We start from the raw sequence: 12,163 nt of genomic DNA on the forward strand, positions 1-12,163 counted from the left end.
TATCAATTTTGTTTATTTTTTCAAAAAACCAACTCTTGGTTTCATTGATCTGCTCTTCAGTTTTTTAGATTCTATATTGTTTATTTCCACTCTGATCTTTATTATTTCTCTTCTTCTGCTGGGTTTGGGGTGTCTTTGCTGTTCTGCTTCTATTTCCTTTAGGTGTGCTGTTAGATTTTGTATTTGGGATTTTTTTCTTGTTTCTTGAGATAGGCTTGGATTACAATGTATTTTCCTCTCAGGACTGCCTTTGCTGCATCCCAAAGCATTTGGGTTGTTGTATTTTCTTTTTTTTTTTTTAATGTTTACTTATTTTTGAGAGAGACAGAGCAGAATGAGAGTGGGTTAGGGGCAGAGAGAGAGGGAGGCACAGAATCTAAAGCAGGCTCCAGACTCTGAGCTGTCAGCACAGACCCGGACGTGGGGCTCGGACTCACAAGCTGGGAAATTGTGACCTGAGCTGAAGTTGGAATCTCAACCGACTGAGCCACCTAGGCCCCCCTGGAGTGTTGTATTTTCATTTTCATTTGTTTCCATATATTTTTTAATTTCTTCTCTAATTGCCTGGGTGACCCATTCATTCTTTAGTAGGGTGTTCTTTAACCTCCATGCTTTTGGAAGTGTTCCAGACTTTTTCCTGTGGTTGATTTCAAGTTTCATAGCATTTTGGTCTGAAACTGTGCATGGTATGATCTGAGTTCTTTTGTACTTATGAAGGGCTGTTTTCTGACCCAGTATGTGATCTATCTTGGAGAATGTTCCATGTGCACTCGAGAAGAAAGTATATTCTGTTGCTTTGGGATGCAGAGTTCTAAATATATCTGTTAAGTCCATCTGATCCAATGTATCATTCAGGGCCCTTGTTTCTTTATTGATCCTGTGTCTAGATGATCTATCCATTGTTGTATGTGGGGTGTTAAAGTCCCCTGCAATGATCACATTCTTATCAATAAGGTTGCTTATGTTTGTAATTATTTTATATATTTGGGTGCTACCATATTCGGTGCATAGACATTTATAATTGTTAGCTCTTCCTGATGGATAGACCCTGTACTTATTATATAATGCCCTTGTTCACCTCTTGTTACAGCCTTTAATTTAACGTCTAGTTTGTCTGATATCTGTATGGCTACTCCAGCTTTCTTTTGACTTCCAGTAGCATGATAGCTATCCATCCCCTCAATTTCAATCTGAAGGTGTCCTCAGGTCTAAAATGAGTCTCTTGTAGACAGCAAATAGATGGGTCTTATTTGTTTATCCATTCTGATACCCTATGTCTTTTTGTTGGAACATTTAGTCCATTTACATTCAATCTTATCAAAAGTTATGGGTTTAGAGTCATTGTGATATCTGTAGGTTTCATGCTTGTACTGATGTCTCTGGTACTTTGTGGTCCTTTGAACATTTCACTTACAGAATCCCCCTTAGGATCTCTTGTAGGGCTGGTTTAGTGGTGATGAATTCCTTCCATTTTTGTTTGTTTGGGAAGACCTTTATCTTTCCTATTCTGAGTGACGGACGTGCTGGATAAAGGATTCTTGGCTGCATTTCTGTTCCTCACATGGAAGATTTCCTGCCATTCCTCTCTGGCCTGCCAAGGTTCAGTAGATAGGTCTGCCACTACTCTTATGGATCTCACTTTGTAAGTTAGAGCATGTTTGTCTCTAGCTGCTTTCAGAATTTTCTCTTTATCCTTGTATTTTGCCAGTTTCATTATGATATACCGTGCAGAAGATCGATTCAAGTTACATCTGAAGGGAGTTCTCTGTGCCTCTTGAATTTCAATGCCTTTTTCCTTCCCCAGATCAGGGAAGTTCTCAGCTATGATTTGTTCAAGTACACCTTCAGCCCCTTTCTCTCTCTCTTCCTCTTCTGGAATTCCTATGACACAGATATTGTTCCATTTGATTGCATCACTTAGTTCTCTAATTCTCCCCTCATACTCCTGGATTTTTTTACCTCTCTTTTTCTCAGCTTCCTCTTTTTCCATAATTTTATCCTCTAATTCACCTATTCTCTCCCATGCCTCTTCAGTCCATGCTACGGCCACCTCCATTTTATTTTGCACCTCATTTATAGTATTTTTTAGCTCCTCATGACTATTTCTTAGTCCCTTGATCTCTGTAGTAATAGATTCTCTGCTTTCTTCTGTGCCTTTTTCAAGCCCAGTGATTACTTTGATGACTATTATTCTAAATTCTTGTTGTGTTATAGTGCTTAAATCGTTTTTGATCAATTCATTGGGTGTCGCTACTTCCTGGAGTTTCTTTTGAGGCGAGTTCTTCCATTTCACCATTTTTGGTAGTCCCTGTGGTGGCTCCAAACTGCAGGACACTTCCCCTGTGCTGTCTGGTGTAACTTATGTTGGTGGGCGGGGCTGCAGTCAGACCCAATGTCTGCCCCCTGCCCACCGCTGGGGCCACAGTCACACTGGTGTGTACCTTATCTTACCCTCTCCCAGGGGCAAGATTCACTGTGGAGTGGTGTGGCTCCTGTCTGTGCTGCTTGCACACTTCCATGCTTGGGGTGCTGCTTCGATAGGATCTGGCATATTAAGCATGGTGGATCCGCGAGGTGCACAGTGGCAGGAGGGGTAGGCTTAGCTCGCTTTGCCATCAGTGGTCCCCTGTGGTAGGGGCCCTGAAGCACCAGGAGGGAGGCAGACCCATCAGAGGGATGGATCCACAGAAGCACAGTGTTGGGTGTTTGCGTGATGCAAGCAAGTTTGGTGACAGGAACTGGTTTCCTTTGGGATTTCGGCTGGGGGATGGGAGAGGGAGATGGCGCTGGCCACTGCCTTTGTTCCTGCTGAGCTGAGCTCTGTCTTCCGGGACTCATCAACTCTGCCTCCAGGTGTCCTCTTACTCTCCCCGCTCTTTTAGAGCAGAGCTGTTGAATGTTAGCATCCCAGATGTTAAGCCCCGTTGGCTGTCAGAACTCACACAGTCCGGCCCCTCCCCTTTTGCAAGCCAGACTTTGGGGGCTGTGCCTTCCGGGGCTGTCTCCCCCTCCACCGCCCTGGCTCCCTCCCTCCCATCTGTATATCATGCACCGCCTCTCTGCCCTTTCTACCCTCTTCCGTAGGCTTCTTGTGTGTGCTTGGCTCTGGAGAGTCCATTCTGCTAGTCTTCTAGAAGTTTTCTGGGTTATTTAGGCAGATGTGGGTGGAATCTAAGCGATCAGCATGATAAGGTGTTCTCCTAAGCCTCCATCTTCCCCTCTCTCCCCAAAGAGGAATATTTTTAATAGAAATTGAAAGTAAAAATGAAGTTTTGTCTCTAGCCCCACAAACGCAGGCTATAGGACAGCCAGCGAGGCATCTGAATGCCCTTGCTGTGGTTCAGCTCCTTCTTGGGAAATACCACCTCAGAGGAGATGTAGCGCCATGAGGGATGATCTTGAGAACCTTGGACAGGAGCCAGCACTGCCCAGAATGCAAACAGCAAGAGGGACGCACTTAGGGTGACCTGGCCCTCTGCCAGCCTCATGCCTCTGCTCAGGGACATCTGCCCGTGAGAATGGATAAATGGAGGATCCTCAGCAAAGCCGGATCTAGACCATCTGACAGAACAGAGGGCTGTGCTGGGCAGGCAGCACCTTACACCTGGGGGCCACCTGTGGGGTTAGGTAACAGTCACAGAGTGTGGCATTGGGTGACCCTGCACATCAGTTTAGCTGGGGCACATGTGGCAGAGGCAGGCGGGCCCTGTCCAAGCATGCTCACATGGACATAGTAGGGACTTGGACCCAGAGGCATGGCTCTATTCAACACATTCCATCTTTCCTTTAGCTACTTGAATACAGATTATACAATTTTAACACCCTGAACTTCTCTACCACTTCCATGTCCTGTGGCACTGCTGGTTCACTTTCTATGGATGACTACTTTTCCTCATTATGGAGACCACTGCTTCCTACTTCCTTGGGATGTGGAGGTAGACATCAATTTTACCTGTGTACATGTTGAAAAACATTGCTTTGTAATTTTACATGTCTTATTCTGGTTGGCTATTATTTTGCAAGCCATTTGATCCTTTTGGGTGTTACTTTGAAGCTTCCTCTGAGTTTACTGAGGAAACATTTCCCAGTATTCTGTGTCATGATTGGTGAAGTACAAGGTTGTATTTTAGTATTTTCTTATTCCAGCTGGGGAGAAGTGAAACTACTGCTGACCACGTGTGAGCCCTAGGATTTTTTTTCCCTCTAATCCTTTATTGTGATTCTTTCCTGGCTTCTGGAAGTCTCCTGCTATGCTACTTCCAGGAGACTGGGGTTCCCTCCTCAGCTGGAGACACAAAGGGGCTATCTGCTAGTGCCCTAGTAGAGGAAGAGTGAATGTCCGCACTAGTTTCAAAATGCCTGCCTTCCTTTTACACAAAAACCAGATAGGGATACCATAACACACCTAAAAACTACATGGGCAAAAATCTCCTTGACCTTGGTCTTGGAAATGATGTTTCTGATATGACTCCAAATACACAGTCAACGAAGACAAAAATCAGTGAGTAAGAACACATCAAACTAAAAATCTTCTGCTTAGGAAAAGAAACATTCACCAAAGGAAAAGACATTTTACAGGGATGGAAAAAAATTTTAAAACATGTGATATGAGGTTCATATCCAAAGTTTAAAAAAAGCTCATTTTGCTGAATATTATAACAAGCACCCCAATTTTAAAAAAATGGGGGAGTAGAGGACATGAAAGGACATGTTTCCAAAGTCCATGTACAAACGTCCAGCAAGTGCATTAAAAGGTGCTCAATATCACTCATCACCAGAGACATGCAAATCAAAGCCACAAACCCATAATACTTCACACCTGTTATTATGGCTGTTACCATCAGACAAGAGATAACAAATGCTTGTGAGCATGTGGAAATAAGCAAACCTGGTACAGTGTCCCTAGGAATGTAAACTGGTGAGGTTACTACTGAAAGCAGTATGGAGAATTCTCAAAAAATTAGAAACAGAATTATGGTTGTGCCCAGCGATCCCACTTCTGAGTGATATATACAGGGGATGAAGTCACTACATCAGAGATATGTGCACCCCATGTTCATTGCAGTATTATTCTCCATAGCTGAGACACTGAAAAGACCTAACTGCTCATCAAGGGATTAATAAAGAAGATATGAGATTAGACAGATAGATGGATGGATACATAGATAGATAGATAGATAGATGATAGATTTCATCCATATAAAAGTTAATCGTGCCATTTGTGACTACATGGATGAAGCTTGAAGACATTATGCTAAGTTAAATTAGACAGAGAAAGACACATTCTGTATGATCACACTTACATGTGGAGTCTAGAAACATCAAATTCACAGAAACAGAGTGTGCAATGGTGGGTTCCAGGGACTGAGGGGCAGGGAAAATGGGGGGGGGGGTCATTGCTCAGTGTGTCCAAACTTCCAGTTAGAAGATAGACAAAAAGCTTCCATGGGTCTAATGTATAGTAAGATGACAATAATTAATATACATATTATATATTGAAAGTTGCTTTATGTTCTTACCATAATTAGCTGAAGAATGTATTGACTAACTTGAATCTGGTGAACATTTCACATTATATACATGTATCAAGGCATGACATTGTACACCTTAAACGTACATAATGTTATATGTCGATTATCTCTCAATAAATCTGGGGCCCAAAAAAAAAGGTATTCCTACAAGACATTCCTATACACATTTGGCTTGTAATAATTTAACTATGCATGGACATGACTGCAAATCATACAATATGTGATATTAACCCTAAAGATGTTTATGCACAGAGAAGATTTCATACAAGTGTGCATGTGTGTGTGTTGTTGGGAATAATTTCATGTGATTCTGTACACTCATAGAAACAACAGCCGTAACAACAGGTGTTAGGACACTGGTGCTAAGTAGAGATCGTGGCATTTTTGAAGAAAATTAAAGGCATTATGGCCAGGGGATAGATCATGAGCAATTTGGGATGTAAAACAAAACAAAACAAAACAAAACAAAACAAAAGAAACAAAACAAAACAATAAAAGAGCAGCGAACACTTTTCCTTATTGTGATTGGAACATAAGACCTGTGTTTTCTTTCTACATCTCACAGCTTTTGTACTCCATTTCCCATATGAATGGCTTCCTTTGTGCTTAGTTGACATTTTGCAGTGACACATTTTCCGTTGCTTCTTTGTTCCTTTTGTGCACATTCTTTAGATAGATCCTTTGGGTTTACCATGCCCTTACACAAAACACTCTAAAGCCGTAACACTCTATTGTCAACTGATAACTACTTAAATTCAATCCCATGGACAAGTACACTTTAATGGCTCCACACCACTCCCCACTCTACAGATGTCACAGGTCACATCTGTATGTATTGTGTACCCATGAGCATTGATTTATAGTCACACTTGATGCTTTTGTCTTTTGAATCTCACAAAAGAATTGGAAGTGTAGTAGAGGGGTAATGTCAGCCTCCTAGCAGCCTAAGATGTCCCTGTGTTATCTCTCACACCCATCCAAAACTTGGCATCCATCCACAAACAAATGTGCATTTTTGGGCCCTGTGGGATCCAGCTCCATATGCCAATGGACCCCTGAAGAGTCTTCCCTACACATGCATAGGTGAACATACCTGAGTGTGACTATGGACTCTAACTTTAAATGATATCTTCATTCCCCCCATCCTTGTGCATTGTAGCATTATTTACAGGAACCAAAACACCCTATGTGTCTGCAGACAGAAGAATGGGTAAAAAGAAGTGTGGCCTGTATGTACAGTGGAATTCTATGATTCGTCCATAAGAAAGAATGAAAATTTGCCCTTTGGGACAACATGGGTGGATCCTGAGGGCATCAGAATAAGTGAAGTAAGTCAGACATGTGAGAAACCAAATAGGTATGTCCTGGTGTAGGACATTACAGGGAACACATTGCAAAGCAGAACACTGCTTTCTGGCTTTGCTGAAAACAGCAGGCAATGCTTTGCTTGTGTGGTTAATGTGTATCTAGGAGTCACTAACTTCCCTTATCTCGTTAACGTATATCGAGGGAGCACTCATCACCCTTATCTAGTTAATATAGACCTAGGGGGCACTCGCTTTGCTTATCGATTTAATGTAAATCTAGGGGACACTCAGTTCCCTTATGTAGTTAACGTAAGTCTAGTGGGAACACTAAAGTTCACTTATTTACTTAATATTGATCTAGTGCAACTAGTTAATATAAATCTAGGGGGCACTGTGCTGATTTAGTTGAAATAAATTTAGGGGAACTCACTGTGATTATCTAGTTAATGTAAATCTAGGGGGCACTCAGTTCCCTTATGTAGTTAATGTAATTCTAGTGGGAACACTAAAGTTCACTTATTTAGTTAATATTGATCTAGTGCAACTAGTTAATATAAATCTACGGGGCACTGCACTGATTTAGTTGAAACAAATTTAGGGAAACTCACTGTGATTATCTAGTTAATGTAAATCTAGGGGGCAGTCAGTTCCCTTATGTAGTTAATGTAAATCTAGGGATCATTCACTTACCCAGTAAATTTTTATGTAGTGGGAACTCATTTAACTCACCTAGTTAATGTGAATTTATGGGGCACTCGTTTCACTTATCTAGTTAATGTAAATCTAGGGGGCACTCATTTCCTTGTCTTGTTAATGAAAATCTATGGGACACATTAGGTAAGCACACTTTGCTTATCTAATTAATGTATATCTAGGGCGCATTCAATTTGCTTATCTAGTTAATGTCAGCATAGGGGGAACTCACTTTAATTATCTGGTTAATGTATGTTTAGGGGGCACTCACTTTGCTTTTCTAGTAAATGCAAATCTCGGGGGCAAGCTAGATTTCCCATATCTAGTTAATGTCAATCTAGGGGACACACTCACTTTGCTTACGTAGTGAATGTAAATCTAGGGGCAGGCTACACTTCGCCTAGATAGTTAATGTAAATCTAGGGAAACCTTACTTTGCTTATCCAGTATATGTATATCTATGGGCACTCTCTTCCTTATCTAGTTAATATAATTCTAGGGGCACTCACCTCACTTACCTCCTTCATGTATATGTAGGGGGCACTCACTTCCCTTATGGAGTTAATGTATATGTAGGTGGCACTCACTTCACTCTTGTAGTTCATATAAATCTAGGGGACAGGTTAAACTTTGCTTATCTAGTTATGTAAATCTAGGGGTCACTAACTTCACTTACCTAGTTATTCATCTAGGGGGCACTCACTTTGCTTCTCTTGTTAACATAAATCTAGAGGGCAGTCACTTTGCCAGTCTAGTTAATGGGTATCTAGGGGGTACTCCACTTTGCTTATTTGATTAATGTATATCTAGGGGGCACTCACTTAGTTTATGGAGTTAATGTATATGTAGGGGGCAAGCTACATTTCACTTACCTAAGTAATATAAATCAAGGGGCACTCACCTTGCTTATCCAGTTAATGTAAATTTAGGGGACACTCACTCAGCTTATCTAGTTAATGTAAATCTAGGGGGCATACTACACTTTACTTATTTAGTCAACATAAATCTAATGGGCACCTGCTTAGCTTATCTGATTTGTGTATATCTGAGGGGGCACTCACTTTATCTAGTTGGTAAATCTAGGGGGCACACTACAGTTCACTTATCTAGTTAATATTAGTCTAGGGGGCACTCACTTTGCTTAGCTCATTAATGTCAGTTTAGGGGGCCCTCACTTCTCTGATCTAGTTAATGTGTATCTAGGGGGACCTCTATGCACACACAATGAACTTTGGTTTCTTTCCCCTGTTAATCCAGGTGATGTGAACTTAGTTCTTGGTCCACAAGAACATTTGGTGGAGAATTTCTTCCTCCCCTTCACCTTTCTAGGCTCTAGGTTCAGCCACATTCTGCTTGTCAGCTCAGACCCAGCACTATACTTGAAGCCCACATCGCTGTGTGCTGGTGTGTAGACTCCCATCAATTAGTGGGTGTGGCCTGTGGGTGCTAGATCCTCCACAGGACCCATTCTTACTTTATCCTGAAGGCAAACTCACGTTTCCAGCACATGTATGGTGTTAACTGAATAGGTCTGCATCTGCAACACGTGTGTCCAAACAGACAGAAGGGCTGACGTTACTCCACAGTTCACTTAGCATCCTTCTGTAGTTTACTGAGCAGGTGGCCGGGGCACCTGTTTGGCCCTCCTTCCCAAACATTCCTGGACGCATTCTTGCTGGGAACATGCAGTGTGGCTGCACGGGAATTTCAGGAGGTGCTGGGAAAGTATGATTACCTGTTTGCCCTGGAACGTGGAGAATATGTGTACACATGGCAGTCTAATACTTTGAGTAACCATGTGTCTTTGAGACAAAGTGCATGTATGGGGACACATTGGTACGACTTACAAGACTATATGCACCAACAAAAGGATTCTAGGTATGAACTGAAGTGAAAATCCTGTTATGTGTTATGATTGGTGAAGTACAAGGTTGCATTTTAGTTTTTTCTTATGCCATCTGGTGAGAACAGAAGGTACTGCTGAACATGTGTGAGCCCCAGGGGATTTCCCCTCTAATCCCTTATTGTGGTTCTTTCCTGGCCTCTGGCAGTCTTCTCCCATGCCTGTGAGTTTCTCTCCTCAGGTGGAGATAGATGCAGGGGAGTTGAGGTTACATTGGCAGCTTGCACCATGGAGGCTGCACATGATCGAAAATGGTATCCACCATGGAACTCCCTTGTTTAAGTACCATCTAGTCCTTTAAAGTCCCCCGAGCTGGGTAGAAACCCTCAGAGTTGGCTTTTGGAGAAGAGTCTGCCTTTTCTCCAGGTGGCTGGCCTCCTAAATAAAGCTCAACTTCTTTTCCCACCAAAACTAAAACTTTGAACATTGACCTTTCCAGAAATACTCGGCTGAATTTGGGATTTGATAACAATAAAATGGAGAGTGGAATGGCAGTTGCCAGGGGCTGGCGGGAGGGGCAATGAGGAGTAGATCTCAAGGGCTATGATTTTCTGTTATGCAAGATGATTAAGTTCTAGAGGGGTCTCCACAACATTACCCCTGTATTTAACAGTACTGTACTGTATGGTTCAAGTTTTGTGAAGAGTGTTGGTCTCATGTTCAGTGAGATCCTAACACAAAACCAAAGTGGAAGACACGAATTTTGCTTCTCACATGACAGTATGCTGAACGGCATGGATACACTCCCTACTGATAATGTGAAAATAATTTAAAAACATTTACATAGTTTGAATACTAACCCTGAGGATATGTCATTTACAAATATCTTCTTCCATTCCATAGGTTGCCTTTGGTTTTGTTGAATTTTTCCCTCACTGTGCAGAAGCATGCTATTTTGAGGTAGTCCCAATAGTTCATATATGTATGTATTTAATTTTCTTGTTTTATTTTTCATTTAAATTCAAGTCTTCAGTCTTTGAGCTCCACGTTTTCAGGAAGTTGACTTGTCATGATTAACTTTATGGGTTATCTTGACTGAGTCATGGGTACCCATTTCACCACTGTTTCTGTGGATGTCTGTGATGTGTTTGCAGAAGAGACTGGCATTTCCTTCCATATTTTCTGTCTGGGCATCACCCATTCCATTAAGGTTCTGAATAGAATCTGATGCAGAGGGAGGAAGAATTCCCTCATTTTTACTTCCCATGTGCTTGTTTGAACTGGAACAGTGGTCCCCTCTGGCCCTTGTTATGAGAGTTATATCATCAGATCTCTACGTTCTGAGACTAGACCCTAGTTCAGAATCACATGTTACACCACTGGTTTTCCTTGGTCTCCAGCTTGTGACGGTAGATCATGGGACTTCCCAACCTCTTTAGTCATGGAAACCAATGTGCCTTGGGTTCTGTTCCTCAGGAGAATCCAGACTAATACATGGAGATGATTTATCTCTTCTTTAGAGGAATTGAATAAAGCTGTAGCTCATTTAACGTCCTGAGTAGCAAGTGCCAGGAGGGAGTGTCACGTTGTTTGATTGGGACAAGCGCTGGGTGAAGTTAATGGGGAGCTGTGGGATCCTGTGGTCCTGGCTGCACAGGGAGTGCATCTGGGACTCCTCTAATGGCTCAGATGTTGTGCCTCAGAAGGTCTGTAATTCACTCATGTTGAGGGACAGGAGTAAGCAATGCAAACAACTGTGTCTTTTGTGCATGTTAGTGCAGTTTTCCTATGACAACAGGTATCTAATTCAGAGATTTAATAGGTAAGCACAGAATCCTGTGTGCAGAGAGGCTCCCTGGGGAAACTGCTGTGTGGACAGGAAGCCCCAGACCCTGACAGGAAACCTGTCTGTAACCTCCATCTGCACCTGCTCCTGGAAACACAAAGGAGAATTGTGCATAGTGTGCGCCCCCTGGTGGTGCTGATCCCCTCCTGCAGGGAGGTTTGCCTGTGGGCTCCCAGCGAGGTCCCCTCACCCTGTCTCTTGCACAGTAATATGTGGCCTGTCCTCAGTCTTCAGGTTGTTCATCTGCAGATACAGCGTGTTCTTGGCGTTGTCCCTGGAGATGGTGAATCGGCCCTTCACGGAGTCTGCGTAGCTTGTGCTACCTCCACTACTACTAATATACGCGACCCACTGCAGCCCCTTTCCTGGAGCCTGGCGGACCCAGTTCATGCTGGAACTACTGAAGGTGAATACAGAGACTACACCGGTGAGTCTCAGGGATCCCCCCCAGGCTTCACCAGGTCTCCCCCAGACTCCACCAGCTGCACGTCACACTGGACACCTGCAGACGCAAGACATCTTGGTCAGGAAACTGTCACACATCCACTGGTTCTCACTCATATCCACTCACATACTCAGTGTCTCTCGTTCACCACAAATTACCTTTTAAAAAAGCAACAAGGAAAACCCAGCCAAGCACATACTCCATGGTGAGGTGTCTGTGTTCTGTCCTGATCACAGAATGGGAACACCTGGGACCCCTGGAGCTGGGGCTCCTCTCCCAGCTGCACGGTCGGGATGGGCTGGTTTTATCAGCTCAGAGAGGGCCCTAGTTGCATGTCCTCTTGCATATATATCACACTGCAGAGTTAGATTTGATTCTTTAAAAGTGAATGGCAGGTTTGGGATGCATTTCTACATTAGTTTGTGTGGATGGTGCTGTGACAATATGAATAATTGTTATCAGTGAGCACAGGTATATATGCGGAACTTGTGCATTTTT

The 12,163-nt window shown here is 42.8% G+C and overlaps 1 pseudogene; it reads right to left on the minus strand.

Annotated features, from left to right (window-relative positions):
* Positions 1–11,391: 11,391 nt before the first annotated feature.
* Positions 11,392–11,944, minus strand: LOC115508069 (annotated as a pseudogene).
* Positions 11,945–12,163: the final 219 nt, after the last annotated feature.

Source organism: Lynx canadensis, chromosome B3 (assembly GCF_007474595.2).
Source record: "Lynx canadensis isolate LIC74 chromosome B3, mLynCan4.pri.v2, whole genome shotgun sequence".
NCBI lineage: Eukaryota > Metazoa > Chordata > Mammalia > Carnivora > Felidae > Lynx > Lynx canadensis.